Below are 22507 nucleotides of genomic sequence, written 5' to 3' on the forward strand. Positions count from 1 at the left end.
AATTATTTCCTTTTCCTCTGACCTTTAGCTAGTAGAGGTGGATCCCTCTAATCAACGGGCAGGGCAGTCTGAGATTCTGAGGACAGGGTGGTAGAAGACTTCTTTCTCTTTAATGCCCCTTTTCATATACAGGCAGACAAAATAAGTGAATTGTCTCATCAATAATGAGTCCTAGTGATAAGAAGTTAAAACCTAGTCATTTATATCTTACAAGATTGGTTTAAACCAAACTATGACCCAGCATACTACTTAGTACCCATGAAATATATTTGTTTAATCAATTATGTTTTATGACTTAGCTGTAAGTCTCCACCTGGTCTTGTGTATAAGGCCAGCCAAACTGCCTTTGGAAAGTTTTTCCTTGAAGATGACAATTTGGATTGCCCCTGCAGTAGGTGGGAGGACAAAGCCTATTTCTTTTCTAATTAGTTAATTTCCAATTTCTATCATTCCTTTCTAACAAAGTCACACAGAGCAGGGTCGTGTGGGGGGAAATACACTAAACCGTTGAATTTCTAGTCACTCTAAGAAATCCATCCTACCTTGTTTTATTTAATAAGTATTTTTGAATTGCTAACTCTAAGACACTAAGATTGATGAAGCAAGGATAATAAAGTCATGTGACTGTTTTTGATGATCTGAAGTTATGATGTAGAATAAGAGAGGTGATCTCTGGCTGATAGTACATTAAGCTTTACAGTATAAACTAAAGGAATCATTCTAGATGTCTCTGGATGATCCCATTAACAAACCCCAATTCCAGTCTGAATTGTACATCCTGTGCACTAGTGTTGGTGTCCTGAATGCCAAAGGTGTTGCTGTTCATAATTGCTTTTGATGGTACTCAAGAGAGCACTATCTTTTCCTTCCTGGAACTTATCACCACAGTTTAACTCCTGGATCTTGACCTGGACCCCTAAGAAGGTCCATTTAACAATAGCTCATTGTAATGCCTCCTCTGTCAGGAGAGAAAATGGAATTAGTTAATCCTTTTAGCACTTAGACTTTTAAAGTGGAGGCCTGGGCAGCCCCGCAGGGGGGGGCTCAGCGGTTTAGCACCGCCTTCAGCCCAGGGCATGATCCTGGAGACCAAGGATCGAGTCCCACATCGGGCTCCCTGCATGGAGCCTGCTTCTCCCTCTGCCTGTGTCTCTGCCTCTCTCTCTCTGTCTCCTGAATAAATAAATAAAATCTTCAAAAAAATAAAGTGGAGGCCCATTTTTTTGGTGTACAGTAGACCAAGATTAAAGTGGAGGTGCCAACCCAACCACTCATTCTCTTAACAGTCACCTGTACCCTAAGACAAGATATGTTCACTTTCCAGATGTCCTTCTCTGGGCTGAGACTGGTTGACAGTGGGCACCATATCAGGCATCCCCTTGGACTGCAGCTTGTCTACTGCTGAGCACCTATCCAAAAGACAAAGAGCTGAATTGATTTTCAGAGCATCTTCCACAGGAGCCAAGTGTGTGCTACAGCCAGAGACCACTTTCTGGTCCTGGTACAGTGCTTTTTCTATCCCTCTAGCATCAGGGTAAGAGCCTGATCCTTGCTAATCCGCCTCTGTCAGGGTGGCCACGTCAGAAGGTGGCTAACTCCTAGCTGGCTTAGTCCTTCTACCTGAGAATGCTCTAGAAGCAGAGGCACTCCTTATTGGATGCTTTGTCCTTCCCAGCGAAGCAAAATGTGGTGGACGCCGAGATACAAAGAGAAAAGATCTATTGCCATTCATTTCCTTTTCTCGAACACATAACAAACTTAAACAGAATTTTCAGAATTTTCAAGATACTTATTTTCCTTTTTTCCAAAGGTGAGATAATCAAAACGGTATAAAGAAATTCCCTTGTGCCCTCATGATCTGTTACGGGAGATAGGCCTGTGATGATTGACCCTTGATGAATGGTGCTGTCGGGAAATGACAAGTAGCCCACTAGTTGGCACCTCCTCTCATGGAAGATCAGGATGTTTCCTCCTCCCGCTGAGATGCACTTGGCGGTTTCTCAGGGGGCACAAGATACTACATAGGGTTAAAAATGCGCTAAGTAGTTTTTAATTTCCGAATTTTATTAAAATGGAATTTCACCATGAAACAATAAAGGAGAATAAAAATATAATTTTAGCAAGTTTTTTAAAAAATCAAAATTAAAAAAAATGTTTCTTTTTGATCAGAAACTTCCTAGCTCACCTACTTTCCATAACACACCTGATCCCTTCACTGAGGAATTTACTTCCCCCGTCTCTGTGTTACTTGTGTAGCAATTTACAAAAGAAAAGATTTTCATAATTAAAGAGCCTTTTTTCCCCTATAAAAATACCCGACAGCACTGAAACAGGAGCCTCGTCTCCTTCTCTCCCTTCAAATCTTTCTCTATCCTTGATCATAATTGCCTAATTGCACCCATTCTTTATATAGCCCTCTGTGCCTTCTTAGCAGTTCCCCAGGTGGTTAGAAATGTTATTTGAAAGACACAGATACAGATGCATGTTATGCAATTAATAGGCCTTCACTAAGTGGAACCAATAGACCATTAAAATGAATTCGTGCTGTCCAAGCTCTCTCTCTCCATCTTTCTTTCTCTGGCAGTAACTTGACCCAATGGCTAAAGAGATATGAAAACCCTGCTCTTCAATTCCACTCTGTTTCAAGCACCAAGGAAGAACAGGGCACAGATAATGATTTCCTGCTCTCAGCGACAAATGTGCAAATGCTTCCCTCCTAAGCACGCCTCCTGTCGAGGCTCCTGAATTAGGAGTTGCACCATTTCCTATAGAAAATGGAATCATTTGCCTACTCCAACCCAGAGAGAGGCAGTATCTTGCAATAAATGGCCTGGCCGTATAAATAATAAAGTAAAAATGGACCCAAGGCTACCCGGATTTTTTGTTTGCGGGCAATGGGATAACTCTAAGCAATTTATGGCACTGTTTTCCAGCCAGAGTCCAGGGGCTATTTAGTTAGTAATGGCAATAACAGAAACGGCTTCATGTCAAGATGGAGTCACAAGTGCTAGGCAGAAAGAGGGCAACAAATATTAAAAGATGTCTAGTGCCAGCACGAGTTGCTTGTGCCTTGTGGTGCTGGGGAAACGGAGCAGGCCAGGAGCACCGGCGGTGAGAGGCCAACAGCTCAAAGCCCCTGCATCCCCAAGATCCTTGCTGAGGAAGGAAAGAAAGAATAATTTATGAGCACTGGAGGCCTGATCTGTTAACACATTGTTATTACTATTATTTTCTGTCAGATGGGGTAATTACTGACCTGACAATATTATGGATGTACCTCCAGAGCAACAAACATTCCTGGGGTGACGGCAGGAAATAGAGTGTTCAGGTTGCCAGAGTGACCAGTCCACTCTTGCAATGTCCTGGAGCAGAAAGGGAGACATGCTGGACTTCCTGAGAGGTTGACGTACGAGGGGGATATGCTCCCCAGAGACCTCTCCAACGAGTACGCTGCAGCAGATTTTTGAACCCTCCCAATATCACATTTTCCTTGCGAGATAATATGATTAGTGGCTTCTACTTAATGAGTGCTTGCAAGGTGCAAGCGTGCCAAAAGATTTATGTGCTTTATTTTATTCGATACTCATAGTGACCTTCTGAGGCAGGCACCATCATCATATAGATGAGCGAGGTGAGGTGTAGGAGGCTAAGTGACTGGGAAACACAGTTGGTACATGTGGCATGAGGGGTCAGACCCAATTTTGTCTGATTCCAGAGCTTGAGCTTGAGCTATCATGCCGTATTGTCTCATGTATGAATAATAATACGACCACAAATAATAATTCTGGGATCTTCAGCTAACATTTCTTCAGTACTCTGTGCTAAACATTGGGCTAAATGTTTGAATGAAGCAGGGTAGAGGACCGTAACAAAAAACCACAAGGACTTAGTGTAATAACACAATACAATTTTTTTGAGTTTTCTTTTCTTCTTCTTCTTCTTCTTCTTCTTCTTCTTCTTCTTCTTCTTCTTCTTCTTCTTCTTCTTCTTCTTCTTTCTTCTTCTTCTTCTTCTCCTTCTCCTCCTTCTTTTTCTCCTTCTTCTTGTTGTTGTTGTTCTTGTTCTTCTTGTTCTTGTTCTTTTTCTTGTTGTTGTTGTTGTTGTTGTTCTTCTTCTTCTTCTTCCTCTTCTTTTTTTTATCACCACATATCACAGTCCAGCCAGGTTAGCAGAGGGTAGGTGTGTGGTATCATAAAGGGGTTCTACTTCATGTAGTCATTCAGAGACCCAGGCTTCTTACCAGGGAGTGTTCAACATGTGGACTCCAAAGTTATCACCCAAGGAAAGGGAGAGACAATGACAAGGATGCACCTGCTCTTAATTGCCTTAGTCTAGGAACTGACACACCCCTAGGACTCACCTAGCATTGGTAACTAGTTCCATGGCCCACCTAGATAAAAGGTTGCCCCCAAATGTAGTGTAACTATGGCCCAGGGACAGGAAAACATTTGGTGAGCAACCAATTCATCCCTGACGTGGCATTTTACCTGTATTAGCTCCCATGTCACACCAGCTTCATGAAATTATTATTCCCATGATGAAGATGAGGAAATGGAACAGGGAGGTTCCACTGTCTTAAGATCACACAGCCAATAAATGTTAGAGGTGGGATTATGAGAGAAAACTGATGAATTTCTCACACAACAGAAACAAAAATTTGTAAAAAGCCTTTCTTCAGTGTATTTATTGATCACTGAATGGAATCATCACCAGCATTTTTCTTTGCAGTCAGTCCTTATATCCAATAGCTAGCTCTTTATCTCTGCCCATTTAGTGTGGCTCTCCGAATGAGCTTTGTTCTTTCTTACTTCTGGGCCTTCGCAAGAGCTGCTGTTCCTCTGTTTCTCAGCTTGAATCACTCTGATGTATCCTTCATATCTCAGCTCAGATATCACTTCTTCAGTAACTCTCCTCTGATTTCAAAGCCTGGGTTAGAGATTCTTCTTGAAGCTTCCTTAGCATCCCAGATTTCCCTTAACATAGCATTTGCTGCACTACATTTTAACTTTTGATGAATGATTCAGTCTCCTTTGAGGTAGGCTTAGTTCCATTGGGGTGGAGATTTTGTTTAGCTGGTTTAGCTCTGTATCCTAGCATCTGAGGTGCCTGGCACATAGCAAGAGTTCAAGAAATATTTGTTAAATGAATGAACAAATAGTGACTCCCCCAGTATTCTGAACCTACCCTTACCCATCCATGATGGTTGCCTGAATAGGTTGCTATTCCTTCTCTTAGGAATCATCTGAGTGAGCCTGAATACTTAAATGTGGTAGGCACTGTATTAAGTCCCAGGCAGATACAAAGAAGAAAAACACTCATCCTGAAACTTTGAGGAGCTCCTAGTCTGGGGATAGATAGAGACCAGTAACAATGAATTATGATGTGGTATGATGCATGCTGCTAGAGTGGAACGTGGAAGTGAAGTTCTATCAGAGCTCAGGGAAAGGAATGGTTGGTGAAGAAGCTACGCAGGGAAGGGGATCTATGAGCCAGATTTTAAAAGATGTATTAAATAGAGACGGAAAGTAAGGTCATCCAGTGCGTAGTGAATCGCATCACACGGGATGAACCAGGAAGAAGATTTCCTTTTTGAAGAATACAAGAGAACAACCCAGTGGGCACATGATTTGAAGAGGTTTTTCATGAAAGAAGATGTAGGAATGGCCAATAACACATGCAGAGGTGCTCGACATCTTTAGACATGAGGATAAGGCAAATTAAGATCACTTTGAGACACTTCTATGTACCCACTTGAATGGTGAAGATTAAAGAGACTTACATACTGAGTGCTGGCTGGTGAGGAAGTGGAACTCCTGAGCCTGCACACACTGCTAGTGGGAATATAGGGATATAATCATTTGGGGAAAACAGCTTGGATATCTCTTATAGGATTAAACATATCTTTTCCCTATGTTGGGAATGACTCAGCCATTCCACTCCTAGATTTTTACCCAAGAGAAATGAAAATATATATCTTCCAAAAGATTTGTACACACATGTTCCTAGCAGATTTATTCATAATAGTCAAAAGCCTCAAGTAACCCAAATGTTCCTCCACAGGAAAGTAGATCAATGAATTGTAGTACATCTATATAAGGAACTATTTCTCAGGAATGAAAAGAAACTACTTACAAACCCAACAGCATGGCTGACCTCAAAGCATTATTTTGAGTCAAAGAAGCCAGATGCAATGAGTATAAGCTGTATGATTGCATTTCTATAATATTTTAGAATGAGAAAAACCAATCTATAGTGATAGAAAGGCAACTCGCAGTTGCCTGGGGTCAGAGGTTGGGAGTGAATGACTGTAAATAGGCATTAGTAAGAATTTGGCGGTGATGGAAATATTCTTGATTGTGCTAATAGTTGCACTGCTGCATGTATCTGTTAAAATATAAAACTATAACTTGGGTAGCAGAAACAATAAAGTCCATTACAAAGATTATTCTTGATTCAAGCAAATAGGACCTCTTGTTGATTCCCAAACGCCATGTGCTTTTCCCAACACCATGTGTATTAGAGTCTTTGATAACACTATTCCTTAGGTCAGGAATGTCCAGCCCGCCCCATCTTTGTTGGATGGACTTGTACCAACTTTACGTCACATCTTTTCAATGATGTCAATATATCTAATTAGATGATCTCGAGCTGCCTTGCCTCTGAAACTTGTAATTATTTTCTATCTTTCTTTCAGGCTTTTTTTTCCTATTCTGCCTTGCATTCTACTTATTTGTGTCCCTAACTTGTATTGCTCTCCAATGATATATAAGCTGCCCTAAGGGCTGCTTACCTCCGGGAGCACAGTGCCCAACAATGCACGTGAGAGTGGGTGTTCAGTATAGGTTTGCAGACATCAATTAATTGCAATGAATTGTTTTGCAAGTCTGATCTGAGAGATGTGTAAAATCAGGCTTTTTTTTTTGCACGTGGAGATACATTTGAAAAAGACCCACTATTTTTCACTGTTGTTCGTACCAGGTGTTCACAATGGAATCAGGAGGATTTGCCCTCGGATTAGATTTTAAAATTGAAACAGTTACATGTGAGTTGAGCCCAGAAAGGTATATGACAGCTTTATAGAGACATGTGGCGGTTGGGTTATGAAATGAAAGGGTTGCCATTGTAAACTATTATTTGTTCTGAGGAACTTCTAAAACAAAAGAAAAATAATTTTGCTTTTGTAAAACATGAAAGTTGATAGATGGTAATTATTTTCTGCTTGACTGCAATTATGACTTCATAACATAATACAGTATATTAATGACTAGGCTGTGTTAATTGGGGAAATAGGTATATTAAGAGTATCTATTAAATGCCAAATTCTATACAGGTATTTGTTATTTTAATAAGGGTTTTTTCATTTTTTTTCACATATATTACTTTATTTAACCGCATTTCCAGGTCTTATAAGTCTCATAAATTGCAAAGATATTTTAATCCTCAAGAATAATATTTTCCATAATTAAAAAGTTATTTGGACAGGTAACTTAACCTTAGTTTCTTTGCCTGTGAAACAGAGAATAATAAATGTTTCCCGGTGATGTATGGGTAGCAGATCGACGCCCAGGACTATCTTTACAAAGGATAAACCTTGATTCTAATTATCTACCTAACTCTTAGCCATGTAATTGCTATTGCATATAATTGTGCTTTCTCTCGCACCAGAATTCAATATATATGTTTATAAGGTTTAAGGCTATGGGTATTGGCTTGAATAAGGTGGTAAGTTTATAATGAAATGTATCAAGCAACAAGGAAAAATCGGAATGTCTATGAGATTTTAATACTGGTGATGTATTTGTATCCTTAACTCTAATGGAAATGGCATGAAATGTTATTTTTCCATGCCAGGACTTTTATCCTCAAAGCTAAAGAATTTGAGCAGTGAGTTTATAGCCTTGTCAATGCAGAGAATCAACTAATTGACAGATTTTTTAAATATAATTTGTTTCAAGAGATGTGAACCTTGAGATCGGAAAGATGCAAATGCTCTAACCTCTGGTTAGAGGAGAGAAAACTAACCCTATGGCTGGCTCTCCCCTAGTCTCCAGGGCTGTGGCTGTCCTGGCTATAAGGTTGCTAAAAGGTGTCCTATGTATTAAGTAGATGTAGACACAGATTTAAATTTTGGATCTCATGACTTTAGAGCCCAGACTTTTGGGGGGTTTATCAAGCCTTTGTGCGGTTCTCAGCATCTGTGTCTGTTTCTCAGTTGTGTTGAGGGATATCATCATATTATTACCCTTTGGGAGAGGATAGGAGAAGCTGGAGATCACAGTTAATGGCAGCTCCCTCACCTTATCTTTTTCATATGTTATGCTGAGTTTTCCTCATTGACATACCAGTGAGGATCCCGAGGTAATCCTTACGATGAAAATAGCCAATATTTATTGAGTGCCAGCGGTATGCTGAGCCCTTTATATACAATCCTATAAAAAGTAGGTATTATCATTATTCTCCCTTTTTTACAGGTGAGCAAACTGAGACTTGGGTTAAGTAAACTTAGTCAAGTGTACACGTTAGTAAATATTAGGATTCAAACCACAAGTATTTTCTTACTTTTTGGTCACTTAAAAATATATACTCTTTCATTGCTGCGATCTTTGGCCCTAAAATGAGATTAGAAAGAGCTGAACGTATTATCACAAATTCATCAAGCAGGACTTACGAACACCCACCCCTGATCTGAATAGCTTTTTGCTCAGGATGGGCAAAGAGAATTCATATACGGCCAAAGTGGGAAGGACTGCTTTTATGTTTCCATCTTCAAATTAAAGTTGGAGTCTTCTGAGGCTACATAAATACACAAATATCATCAATAGATTTGCCTTCTTAGTCTTTGGACTTGAAAGTCTAGTTTTAACAAAAATCTGTCAATGCATGTTTAATAGCTTCAACATATATGCACCCCATCTTCAGAATGTATAAGGTTATGATTTTACATATTTGTCACAAGTGGCTGCAGCATCCATATATTATTGGAGTGAGCTTTTCTAATGGGGATAAATGTACTGCACTGTGGACTCTCAAGATGGCAAGATACACAACTCATGCTCAGCGAAGCAGGGGGAAATATATTATCCCTCTGCCATGCTGTGACTTGCATATATTCCATTCGAGCTTCATGAGGGCATTAAATCCAGAGAGAGATCAAAAGAAAATACAGACACAGACTTCCACTGCTAGCTTTTACAGCACTTTCTGTTGGTTCAACGCTATTTGCATAGAGTGCAGAAGGCTCAATTGCTTTTTCAAAAGAGAAATTTTGTTAAAACATTATATTCTATAAGTTTTTTCTCTTACAAGTTACATTTCCCCAAATTGCCTGAAAATCCAGGGAGATTTTTAATAAATGATAACTCAAGGGAAAAAGTTCTACTCCAGTTTAATAATGATGGAATGCAGAAAAAAAAATTTTTAACTTGCTTACAAATTATCGCAGTAAGTTCAAAATTGTATTTCCTAAAGACATAATTTTCACAAGCCTTGTTTCAAATAATTGTTTTTGTCTGGCTTATTTCCTTCTATTCTTTTGGTAGTAGCATTTTACACACAAAAATAAAGGTGCCCCGGGTTAATTAATAAATTCTTTGGGCAGATACCGTTTGTTTTCTTCAGAAAAGCAAGACGAAATAAAAATAAACATAATGTGGGGAGAAACTTTTCACGAGAGTTATCATTTTCAATTTTTGCATTCTGCATAGTACAGTGGACTGTTCAAGCCATTGAAATTGTGGGGCACAGTGAGGGTTCCAGAGGATTGTAGGAAGCTCTCGGCAGCACCTCTTTGCTCCACATACCAGACTAATCCTGGTGTCAGAACCAGAGAGATCAAGCATTGTGATCGCCTACCTCTGTGGAAATGTAAGTGTGAAGAGAGGTGTTAAAGCTCTGGATAGAAATCCTCTTGGCAATGCTAAACGAGCTTCAGGATGGCATTAAATGAAGGGATTAAAGCCAGAAATTTTGCATTCTAGCCATTGTAGATTTTATTTCTGTGACCTCTGAAACAAAGAGATGACATTGCAAGTGAGAATTTTTCATTTGCACAGGAAACCTGACAGTAGCTTTAGTCTGGAAAAGAAAGCTGAGGTTGAGTGTCTATTGGTCATGTTTAAGTTCAATGGCATGATAGACAGTTCTCTCTCTCATTGCAGAAGGCTGGACGTTTGGGGCTCTACAGAATTGCTAGGGACTCAGGTTCTCTCTACCTGGCTGCTTTGCCTTTCTTAGGATGGTTCAAGATGATGACTGGAACTCTAGCTAACATGATGAAAGGACTGAAAGAGCAGATAAGGAGTACATGGCATGTTCTAAGGGAGTTTCCTAGAACCTGCCTCATACAATTTTTCTTTACGTTGCATTGGCCCTAACTTAATTCCACCATCACACATAGCTGCAAAGGAAGTTTGGAAACATAGTTTTAATTTGAGGAGTCTTCTGCTCAGCTAAGAATCAAAAATCCTGTTACTGGTCAAAAGGGAAGAAAGGATATTGGTGTGGTAACCTCGTCTCTTTTATAATGAGATTAAATAATTGCTTAGGATCATACAGTTTGCTAATTGGAGAGATTAGAAGTAGGTCTCCTGATGGTACAGTGCTCTTTGAATCAAAGAAAATGACCTTCTCAGCTCAAAGAGGAACAATTTATGTATAGACGGAAATGAGAATAAAGGCCATTATGAATTTAAAGTTACATTGGAAAGTTTGGTTTTAAATGTTCTTTTAAGGGCAGCCCGGGTGGCTCAGTGGTTTAACACCACCTTCGGCCCAGGGCCTGATCCTGGAGACCTGGGATCGAGTCCCATGTCGGGCTCCCTGCATGGAACCTGCTTCTCTCTGCCTGTGTCTCTGCCTGTGTCTCTCTCTGTCTCTTGTGAATAAATAAATAAAATCTTTAAAAAAAAAAAAGAATATAGAGATAATATCCAAATTTCCCATTCAGCAGTACGGGGGAAGCAGTAAGAGGCAGAGAGTTACTTAACTTGTGACTACCAATCTGCACTCCCTGGAGGGCTGTTAGGTCCCTTGGCCAACTCCACCACTCTGAGAAGCTGTTTCCCATGCTTTCTCTCACTCCCCTAGCATTTGATACTCTTACATCACTGTGGACTGATGACCTTACCTGCTATTTCACTAAGAGAATAAAGACAAACACAAGAGATTTTCTGCCAGTTTCCGCCATCCCAGATCCCCTTGGCACCGGATCCATACACTTGGCCTTCCTTTCATTGCAACGGATGAACAGTCCTGTTTCTTCCAAGGTCCAAGTCTACATTCATGCATGGATCCCATCCCTTCTTCCTTCTCAAGGGCTTTGCTCCTGCAATTACATTCTCTTTCTCGGGCATCATTCTTTCTTTCTACAATCATTCCTGCCCATATTCAAAGATATTCTAAAATCTCCCCTGACAAAGTCACCCACTCTCGCTCAGATTTCACATCCCCTCTCAGGCATTTTCTTTTCTCACTGAAAAGGTTTTATGTTTTATATATTCATTCCTTGGCTCTTTCAACTTCAGGCTTTCATCTCCAGCATGCCACTGAAATCCTTCTTACTGAGGCTACAAATGGTTTCTATCTTGCCACATTCCATGGGCATTTCTCAACCTTGATCTCACTTGACCTGTTAGTAGCACTTGATCCCATTTTTCACGTCTACTCTCTGGAAGTCTATTTTTTACTTGGTTTGGATAGCTCTATTACTCTCTTGTTTTCTTCCTATGCAATGGCTGTGCCTTCCCATTCCTCTTTGTTGGCTCACCTCTCTCTGACCTAGCGATTTTGGGGGTGCTCTAGGATTCAGCCTCTTCACGGTTTCTTCTCCTTTTCCTGGTCTTTATCTCTAGGTGATTTCACTCACTATTATGGCTTTATATATTAGCTATATCAGGGCGGTTCTGAATTTACATCTTCAGCCCTTTCCTTTCCTCTGGGCTCCACACTTGTATATCTATTCCCTCCTCGACATCTTGCCCTGGATATCTAAAAGGCATTTTTAAATTTAACATCTTCAAAGGGGAACTCTTGATTCTCATTTTTCCCAAGCATTTCTGGTTCTCATTTCAGTAAACAGCACTATCATTCACAAAATGAATCAAGTCAAAAACTGGGAGTTATCCTTGATATCTATCTCACAAACCTCATATTTAGTATATTGGAAATGCATAATCTCTAACTTCAAAATATATCTAGGACTTAATCAGTTTCTTCGTGTTCACTGTTACTTTTCCTAGTCCAAGACCCCCATTTAAACTCCTAATTGGTTTCTTTGGCTTCTAATCTTGCCCACACTATGTCAAGAGCTTCAGAGTTATCTGATTGACATGTAAGTCCCTTTTCTGCTCAAAATCGTCCAGTGGATTCATTCAATCAGAATAAAAACCCAGCTCCTTACTATGGTCTTCAAGGCTCCATTGGATCTGCCCTCTTCCTGTCCACACAATCTCATCTCTTGCCACACTCTCAGCTCTACCACACTGGCTCTTCAATTCCTCAAAAATTGCTTGTTGCTTAGCTTGTTGCTACTTTAGGACCTTTGAGCACATTATTTTCTCAGCTTGGAGAGTTCTTTCCCAAGATACCTGTAAGGACTGCTCTTGAATTTTATACAAGTCTTCATTCCGATATCACTTTCTCAGATGGGCCTACTGTGGGTAGGCACTCCACCTTCCCATTGATCCCCCTGCCCAGGGTTATTACAACTCACAGTGCTTATTACTACACAATGTTGCATTACATGTACACAGGACTTTTTGGTTTCTTTATTGTCTGTCTTCCCTGCAGTGTTAAGTTCCATGATGGTGGAAGTTTTGTGTTGCTTACTCTTTTATCCTCTGTGCCTAGAAAGGTTCAAGGATGGTGTGTTCGTGTGTGCGTGTGCGTGTGCGTGTGTGTGTAATATATGACTGACAGATTCTGAAGCCTTGGAAAGACGTTGGTCACTTATCCGAATAAAAATAAAAACTTATTTCTGTTTTCATTTAATCTGTGCTGAGCTGCCTAACCTTTATGCCTTTCCTCTTTCTGGAAGAACAAATCAGTATGCAGTGAGATCAAGAGCAGTTGGGAAGCAAAGGTCAATCTGATGCCTACTCTGTAAGCTTTGCATCTCAAAGATGGCATTGTGGCCAGAAACAGATCCATTAGCTGCTTGAGCACATGCTACACTTCAAACACTGAAAAATAGGAAGAATTATCTTCTGAATCAAGCAATTCACTAGAAAGCCCTGGTTGCAAAAGGAACATGTGCAAATTTCATCTTTTCTTTCAAGCTCATCTCTATTTCACAGAGGCATCCATTCCACACTTTCGAAATGTATTGGGTTTGAAAATCATTCTCAGAATGTTCAGAGTTGCATCAAGGACACCTGGGGGTGGGGGCAATGTGGTTAAGCAGAAAAAGAGACTCAGAGGACCAGGAGAATTTGTTTCTGGCATCCATTTAAAGTCTTTTTTTGTGTGTAACAGCATTACCTGTGGCACCCATTCCCCCTCCATTTACATAAAAAGCAACATGCATACTTTTCAGCCTCAAGCAACTCCTGACAGGTTTTGGCTGGATAAGTTGAAGGAGGGTGAATCACAGCCACTTTTAGGGGGAGGTGAAAACAGCTGTTTAATACCAGAAATGCTATCCTGCCAGAGGGGAAAACATGTTTCCTATGTGTGCATAAGTGATCCTGGGTATTAGGAACTTTGTTTCCTGTCTATTATAAATGCCTCGACTATGGATAGGGTTGACAATATTCAGTTAAGTTGTTTTATTCAAGTTTTGTGAAACAATTCATGTCAGTCCTTTTATGCTTCTAACTGAAAAGAACCACTCTTTGAAAAGTTCCACGTACATTTAGCTCGAGGTGTGTAGCGCCAGCTTTGGCCTGCATTCTGTGATTGCTTTCATCCCATTGTAGGCAGAAATACAAAAAGTATTAAATTTGCCTTTGGCAAAGGGCCAATTTAGTGTTCAGGCCCCCGGATACCTGAATGCCCTTATCACCACCCCTGGATGGCTTGCTAATCTGTCCTGAGTTGGCTCTGGACCCGGCCTTTCCTTTGCCACTCCTTTCAATCCCTTTGTGAAAACAGAATCTATCCATGCCTAGCTAATGGAAGGAAGCCCTAACAATCAAACTGATGCAAATATATCAAGGAATCAAAAACAATTTAATGTGTATTTCCCATGGATGCTAATTAACAGCAATAGGGTATTTAGTTTGGGATTTTAGGCAAAAGGTATTTCGGGCTGGGACAGAGGAAGAGTCAGTCCCTAGAAATGCTTTCATTTTATATAGGTGACCACTTCCTCAGCTCACCAATTAGATCGTCCTTAATATTTTAAATCGAGCCCCGTTGTGTTTGACCATTATCCTTCTAATTAGGCTCGACTCAGACCTCTAACATAAATTTGGCACCATCACACTTGGCTCTTGAATATTTTTGTTTAATTTCTTTCAAATTTTTACTTATAACATTGATAGATGTTTTTGGAAAGTCAGTGAAAAATGTTTCTTTGTAAATTTGGCCCAAGTCTCTGACTTACCTAGACAGAACTGTTAGCTTACAAATACCTTATTATTTTTTAGACAGCAGCTGCTCTTTGGACAGAGCAAGTAACTCACCTGGAAGAATTTCAGTAAGATCAATGGAGCATTCTTTGAAGAAACAAACCCATCTAAGCATAAATCCACTATTTTTAGTATTGGATCTGAAATTCCTCTTCTTCTAAGTCTTTGGCCATGAACTCTGTTAAAACAGCCCGCTCTTCAAACCATAGATTATTTGGAGCTTTCATATTGGACTCCCCCCTCCCCTGATCTTGAGGGCTAGAAGGCAGTGTGTTTTATTTCAAGTTTCGCAATATGGACAAGAGCAGGATGATTTCTAACTGAACTAAATCCCTATTGTCATTTATTTTTATGATAATAGTAAGATCTGTGAACATTTCAGAGGCTTTGGGATAAAAGAATATACCGTTTTTAACTTTCACTACACTTGCCACTTGGGGACACATATTGTTCATTCTCTCTTAAGAAATCACCTAAATAGATTAAGTGCTCCATATGGCTTTGGAGAAATGGAAAATACTGATGGAAAAGGTGCTGGTGACCACAACAATACACTTGCAATTGCCATTTAGCTTATCCCTTTGTAATCCTCTGTTCCACCTCACTGAGGCTGGTAATGTGAAAACCAAACCAAGTGCCCCCAACGCTCAGCACGGGGGATTGCTGAACTCATCACACCAACCCCAATGGCCTCCCTCAATCCTTTTCTCAGGCAGGTGGATGTGATCTTTTTATGGACAGAGAATGCCACTGGGGGGCTCCTCACCCTTTTTTATTCTTTGAGGCAGGGGATGCAGATGAGACATCAGTGCCTGCTTTTGCCCTTTCTTTGTTGGAAAGAACTTTGTTGGAAAGAATGTGGTTGGCTGTTAGACGACATGATGGTCAGTTGCAAGTGGCTGAAACCTTGGTACCCCAAGTGAGCTCTGGACCAGCAGGATCAGCCTCGCCTCGCTTGAAGGCGAGTCAGAAAGTCAAAATCTGAGGTTCCAACCCAGGCCTTGTAATCCGAATCTGCATTTTGACAAGATCCCTGGTGACTCACACATGCACGAGGGTTAGGTTTGAGAAGCACAGCCCTAAATTGCTTCATTTATTTCCCTTCAGCTTCCAGAAAAGACTTTAGTAGGAAGTGCCACAGGCATTACATTTCTCACTTGTCCCTTACCCTTCGTGTTCCCAGGTAGGGAAGTACAGTCTTCCTTCTCTGCCTTCCTCCCTGGTTTAACAATGGAAACCTTTCAATTTCATGTTTAGGTGTCCTTTTATACTTAATAGTTGATCTTGGGGAAAAGAAATCAATATTTGCCCACAAGTCATTCCTTTTCGGGCCTGTTTCAAAAGAAGAAAAGGATTGATGAATATTCTTCGCCTCTGCCACAGCCTTTATAATGCTGCAAATCTCTTAGGTCAGCAGAGAATCTATGATGACTACTAAAGTGTACAAATACCGTTTGAAAAGGCATTGCAAAAATTCTTACCTAAGGCATGCCTCTCTATTCCTTCACTGAAGCAGCTCACACAAAGACAACCGGGGCAGGTCTTCAAAGGGGGCAGTTCTCTGCAGAGAGCAGCTCGATGGGATTGGCAACAAAGGACTTCTCCAGATCAACAGCAGCTTGCTGACACTACAGTGGGTTGGGGGATTGAAAAAAAAAATGATTAAAACACAATTAAGACGCAATAGCAGTAGCGGTGAGATCCTGTGGGGTCTGTAATGGGGTCCAATGGAAGGAGAGGAATGAACCAGCAGTTTTATGGAGATTGGAATAGGAAGCTGTTGAAGTTGACGGACCGAAGTGGTGTTTCTTTTTTCTATTCTTGGAAATAATAATGATTTATCCCCACAGATATCAATAAACACACAAAATTTACAATGCCACTTAATATATTGCTATGAAATTTTAAAAGAATTAAGTTGAATAACTTATTCTGTACTCCAGTAAATGTAGTTCCTTAAATTCAGACTGTTTTTGAAGTTTCCCAGTTCAATTAATATAATTTCCTTGTGCAGGGCCAGACACTGACTCTTCTAGCAACAAACGACCATGTGAGATGTGCTTTTATAAGACTTGCTTTCAGAATGCTTATCACATCAATATTCCCTACTGCCAATTTGGAAAATAATTAAAGGTATTAAATTCTTTACAGATATTTGGAAAAAAAAAAACAACAAATAGGACAGGACTCCCTGTCAGGAGATGACAGCTTGGGACAGGAGTGTAGGTAAAAGTAGACTTCCCGTGGAAAACATTATAACCTCGACATATGGTCACACACATTGTACACGGTACAACTCCAGGGGGTGACATTTACGTGGCCTCCATGAATGTCATTCCACAGTCACAAAACAATGCAGCAGCTATGAATCTTGTCATGTTCCCAATATACTCCTTGTAAACTAGTTTCACTCATTCCTGGTAATATTTAAAATTCTCTAGTTAGCCTAGAGCCACATAAAGTTTATAGAGTAGCTCCAAAAAAATGCTCCTTATGTAGCCAGCCATTTGATGTATGAAAGGAATCTGATGAAGTTAAAAGCTAGCACTATTATTTTTTTTAATGGGAAAATGTGCTGGAATGTGGTTTTGGAACCGTTTCTCAAAATTACAGTTGTGAACTGGCATTTATTTAAATACACACATTCGAATGGTATTTATAAGAAAACACGTTACCGATGTTACTGTCATATGTGGGTTGGCGGTGTGGGCTCTGGAGTCCCCCCAGGTGGGACAGCATCCTTCCTCTTTCACCATTGACTTCGGCCATCTTCCTAACTTTCTTCATCTGAAGTGTGAGGATGACCATAGTGTCTACACACTTCATACAGTTGCTCTGAAGATGATATGAGATGATACAAACCCCACTAAGTAGCATCCAGCATAGAGTCTAAATAAATGTTAGGGACCATGAGTCGTAAGCTAATGTTCTTAAGTCTGTACTGGCCTCTTCCTAATTTTTCTTGGAGGTTTTGAAGCTAACCAGGTTCCCATTTAGCAATATCCTGGAAACATAAAAGGAGCAAAGAATTACACAAAGGTGTATATTTGCATTTACAAGGAAAGGATTCTCTGAGGGAAAATAGTAAGTCTTACTCTAGTCATCCCCTACCTCTGGAGTCTGAGTTAGAAGGAATGAGATGAATGTCACTGAAGAATTTTGGGCCTTCATTGGGCCAGCTGTTAAAACTCCTGCCTTTTCATTTCTTTTCTTTAAAAAAAATTTTTTTTTTAAGATTTTATTTATTTGAGACAGAGAGTGTGTGTGTGTGTGTGTGTGTGCAAGCGAGGGGGATGGAGAGCAGAGGGAGAGGGAGAAGCAGACTCCCTGCTGAGTAGGGAGCCTGAGGATGTGGGACTGGACCCCAGGACCCTGGGATCATGACCTGAGCCGAAGGCAGATGCTTAACTGCCTGAGCCACCCAGGTGCCCCTCATTTCTTTTCATGATGACAGGATGAGTAGGGGCTCTGATAGCCATGCATGCTGCCCACCAAACGTGTAGATGGTTCTCTTTAGCACATGGAAGAATCATGTCCCCCCCCCCCCACATAAACTTAGGTGATCCATGGGGTTGCTTTGGCTAAAGAAGTGTGAAAGAACATGATTTTGAGGAAGAATCGTTAATGCTGAATACTTGGTTAATTAAGCCCTTGCTCCCACCTGCTTTAGTGATTGTATAAGATGAGCTCAGGTGGAGCAGCCAGTGGCTTGGATTCCTGTGAGACATTAAGGAGCAGAGGCCCCTGTCGACCCATTTTGGACGCATAGCACGAGCCAGGTACAGAGCTCTGTGGTTTCAAGCCACTGAGATTTTGGAGGTTGCTTGTTGTTGTGGCATCACATGCCCATTCGAATTTCTCCAAGGAGCCTTGTGAGGGCATCACACAGTGCTGCCTCTGAGCTACACTCTAAGAGCTACTGATTATGTGCTGGTGATGGTCCATGTGTGGTGCTCCTTGCAAATATCATTTTTCTAATTTTTTTAACACATCATATATGTAGATAATATATAATAAAGCAGCCAGTTTATATGTTTTGAACATTTAGTAATACATAATAAGCATTACTTATGAAAATGTCAATCATTCATGATCTTAAAAAAATCAACATTTGATCTTTATAAATTAATCTTTCTTAGTTAAGTCTAATATTATTGAAGAGGAACTGAGGTAGAAGAGAATATTAAAATCTACACAAAGAGATTCTTTCCCTACAAAATGGCATTGAACCAGTATAAAATTGTTATTGATTTTTGCATATTATTTACGGTGTTGTACGAAGATGACAAACATGGAATGCAGCAATGATTGCTGTATTTTGAATGCTACTCAGCCCACTTTAAAGAAAACAGAAAAATGTCTCACAAAGAAACTTTGAAAACTAGTAAGTAGAAAACACGACTACTAAGAGATTCATGGGATTAGAAAAATAATAATGTTTAGAAAACAATGAAGGTGTTGTTCAATTATATCTTGGACAGAAAATTTGTATTTTATGTACTTTAAAAATATTCCATAGCTGATTGAAAAGTAAAAGTAGAAAGAAAAAATCATAGATTCATAACCAATCATTTCTCTCCTAAAACAAATTTGATTAGGAAAATAAATATAAATGATATGAGAAATTAATATATTTACAATGACCAAACCAAAAATATGAAAAGGAAAACAGGCTATTGATTTATCAGAAATTAAATTCTGTTTTTCCAGGGCAGATGAAATCCCTATATTCACGGATCACATCCACTTTGATGTATTTTATAGGAATTTGTTCTTAAATTCTAGTGTTGGTTTAAATATTATTCTTTTTTTTTTTAAATATTATTCTTGATTATTCTGTTGCCTTAGTGATAGAAGATAGATGTAGCAAGGGTTAGATGAATTTTTACTCACTAAGATTTGTAGTTTTGATAACCTGTTAGGGATAATACTGGCTTATTTACTCAGTGACCCACATGGAATGTTTTCTGTGTTTTGTAAGGGCTATTTCATTTAATCATCCTTTTCCATTTCAGAGATGAGAAAACTGAGCTTCAGAGAGGTTAAGGAAAGCACTGAAGCACACAGTTGCAGAATTGCTTCTGTGGGCTGCCTTAAAAAATGTACAGCTGATTTCAATTTTCATTACAGCATCTATGTGATGATGTGTGGATAAGAGGAAAATAGAAACATGGCACCGATCATCTGGTCCCCATTCTCTCGTCCCTTGACTCTAAGAAGACTAATATATCTGGTCTTCCGTAACCTTTGGATGGAACCATTAATGGCTACTTTGGACCTTACTCAGAGGCTCAGATCCCTATCTTTCCCACCCTAGAGGGGGGAAGACATGGAATGTTGGGTTCTAGGATATCTTAATGGAAGACCCTATTGTAATTATGGCAACTCAGTATGTGTGCCTGAGACAGCATGTGTGCCTTCAGAAAGGTATAGAGACTTCCTTAAATTAACTTCCATACAAACTACCTTTTATCACATTACATAACCAACCTTCTCAATCACCTTTTTATTTATTAAGTTTAGACTTTCTTATATCTGATGACAAAAATTCAAGCAGTTATATAGTGAAACTATGTGCCAGACAACAATTCCCTTTCAGCAGGATTGTCTTTTTGTATGGTTGGTTGTTCAATTATTTGAATATTTGATTGCATTTTATTTGATTATTTCTAAAAAAAATTATTTGAAAAGGAAAGCCGGAAAATGTTAAACATAATGATAAAGCAGAAATGGAAATCCTTTGACCTGCTGAAAGTGATAAATCTTCAGTCCAGGTACTCATTGACCTTAAGACAGCTTCTATGTATCAGCCTAGATGGATAAAAAAAAAAAAAGAAGAAGAAGGAATATATATTTCACAAGTATAATCATACTACTCGTAACAAAATCATGCTTTTGTTGTCTATGAAAGTGTGCCATGAGCCAAATATGTTTTTACATACTGGTATAAATGTTGAATGGAGTGACTGGCTTGATCATTTATAGACTTCGAATATAGCTACTGAAATATATTTATTTATATTTACTTTCCTCCAGAGAGAAAATAAGTTCTACAGAAACTACAAATGTGGGTAGAAATGCTGTCTTGTTCCTAGCTGCATCCACAGCACTAGCTGTGACAGAAAAGACACCAGCTCAGAGTAGGTGCTCATTAAACATTTGGGGAGCACATGAATGAGGAATTACTGCTTTACATAATTACACTTGTTATGTTTATACACACCCATGCCTTCCTATGCTTATTTAAAAAAAAACATTATCCTTCAGCCTTAAAATTATTCTTTGCTTAACTCATTTTTCTACTCTGTGCTTTCAGACTCAATTATGGTTATTAGGAATTTATTGAACTTAAAAATGCACTAGATGGTTGATGGCTGTGGTATCCTGCCTTTAAAACCACTTTTTCCTGCAGCCGTTCATATACTTTTATAAAATTCACCCCGATGTGTGTGCATGTATGTATTTTTAAAGCAATTCCCCGAGGTTTAGTCTCTAAATCTTTCTCAGCACATTGTTAGAGCCAATGACTCCAATGAAGAGTTTCCTGGGTGAGTTCAGAGAGCATCCTGTCAGCTGGCTTTTGATTTTCAATAAAATCCGAGTTCTCACAGCTAGTTTTCTTCCTGTCCAAGGGCTGGTGGGCCAGCATAATTTCAATAGCCATTACTGCCAGGCAGCTTCAGCAATGCAATGTCATTGAGCGACAGTGCAAAAACAAGGTTTTATCACCCGCTCTAAGTCCTTTACCACTCTGGTTTCTCAGGAGCATTCCGTTTCACAGAAAAGCAGAAAACTTAAAAAGCACACCGGATGGGCTCCTCCGTATGTGTGCAGATGGGGAAAGGTTGTATAGACCCCATTGAAAAAAGAACAGTACAGCCCACACATTAAAATCCTATTGACTTTCTGTTAATTTACCTTGAAACTGTGGAGGGGGTGAAGAAAAATATGAAAGTAATATTCTCTGATTTAAACCAGGGAGTTTAGATGATCGTCTTTGAGATTATGTAGCGTTGAATCGGCCACCTGAAATTGCTGGGATCAGTTGAGGATATATTCTATGCCAGGGAATCATAGATTCTGAAGTTCAGCCTGACTTTTTCCTCTTTCCCTTGTTTTAGCACCCTTTATGTAACAGAATTATTTTTCATGTAAAACTGCAGGCATCTTAACTGCACCCTCCCTGGATAATCCATTTCTCTCTCTTCTCCGTGTCTCATTTTATCTGTTTCTTTTTTCTTCCCTTTCCATTCAGGGCCATACATGTATGGCAGCTATTTTGCTGGAAAGAACATTGCATTGTCTATTTTGTTTTAAATTTTAAATGCTCAACTTGAATTCCTGTCCCTTTAGACATCATGTAAGAATGGTACGCGTCGGAGTTTTAAGATATAATTTCTTTTCTCCTCTCTCCCCTCCTTGTCTCCAGCAGCCCTGTAAAATAGCTCATTGCTTTGCATTTCTCAACCATTCAAGTGTTTATAGAATCTAACGATCCTGATCTCTCGCTTCCTTTTTATAAGCAGAAAATGATAGCTATATATGGCACAGTTCCCAGGGAAGCTGCATGGAAAGGGACAGACAGACTGATGCCAGGGTCTGGAAGAGAGCCATAGGTATGTGCTTTTAAGGGAGTTGTCCCATCAACTCAAATGCCACGTTTAATGGCATAAGGGCAGTTCAACTTCATTTTCTGAGAGAAAAGAAATTTGAATGATGCATTTGAAAATTTCCCTGATCAATCTCCTTTTGAAGTTCAGCATAACTGCACAGTAGCTCCATAGCAAAGGGAAAAAAAAAGTAATGCCAAATGAATTAAACAGACCCCAGTGGGAAGTGAGAGCTACTAAACAGGACAATTGACCGTGGAGAAACAAAGCCAAATATGAATAGTAATTAGTAACTTATTTTTCTGTGTAGGGCTTATTTTTCAGCAGTAG

The 22507-nt window shown here is 39.6% G+C and overlaps 1 long non-coding RNA gene across 5 annotated transcripts in view; it reads left to right on the forward strand.

Moving 5' to 3' along the window:
- Positions 1 to 22507, forward strand: part of LOC140611654 (uncharacterized) — a 151334-nt gene that overhangs the window by 99815 nt on the left and 29012 nt on the right. For 3 of the 5 annotated variants that reach the window (XR_012012745.1, XR_012012742.1, XR_012012746.1), the window contains exon 3: positions 16582 to 16700. The exons of 1 other annotated variant lie outside the window; for it this stretch is intronic. This is a non-coding gene — a long non-coding RNA (uncharacterized lncRNA). Of the gene's footprint in view, positions 1 to 16581; positions 16701 to 20603; positions 20708 to 22507 lie in introns of all 5 variants that reach the window. One more of the 5 variants, XR_012012744.1, reaches the window with a different exon arrangement.

Source organism: Canis lupus, chromosome 20 (assembly GCF_048164855.1).
Source record: "Canis lupus baileyi chromosome 20, mCanLup2.hap1, whole genome shotgun sequence".
Lineage (NCBI taxonomy): Eukaryota > Metazoa > Chordata > Mammalia > Carnivora > Canidae > Canis > Canis lupus.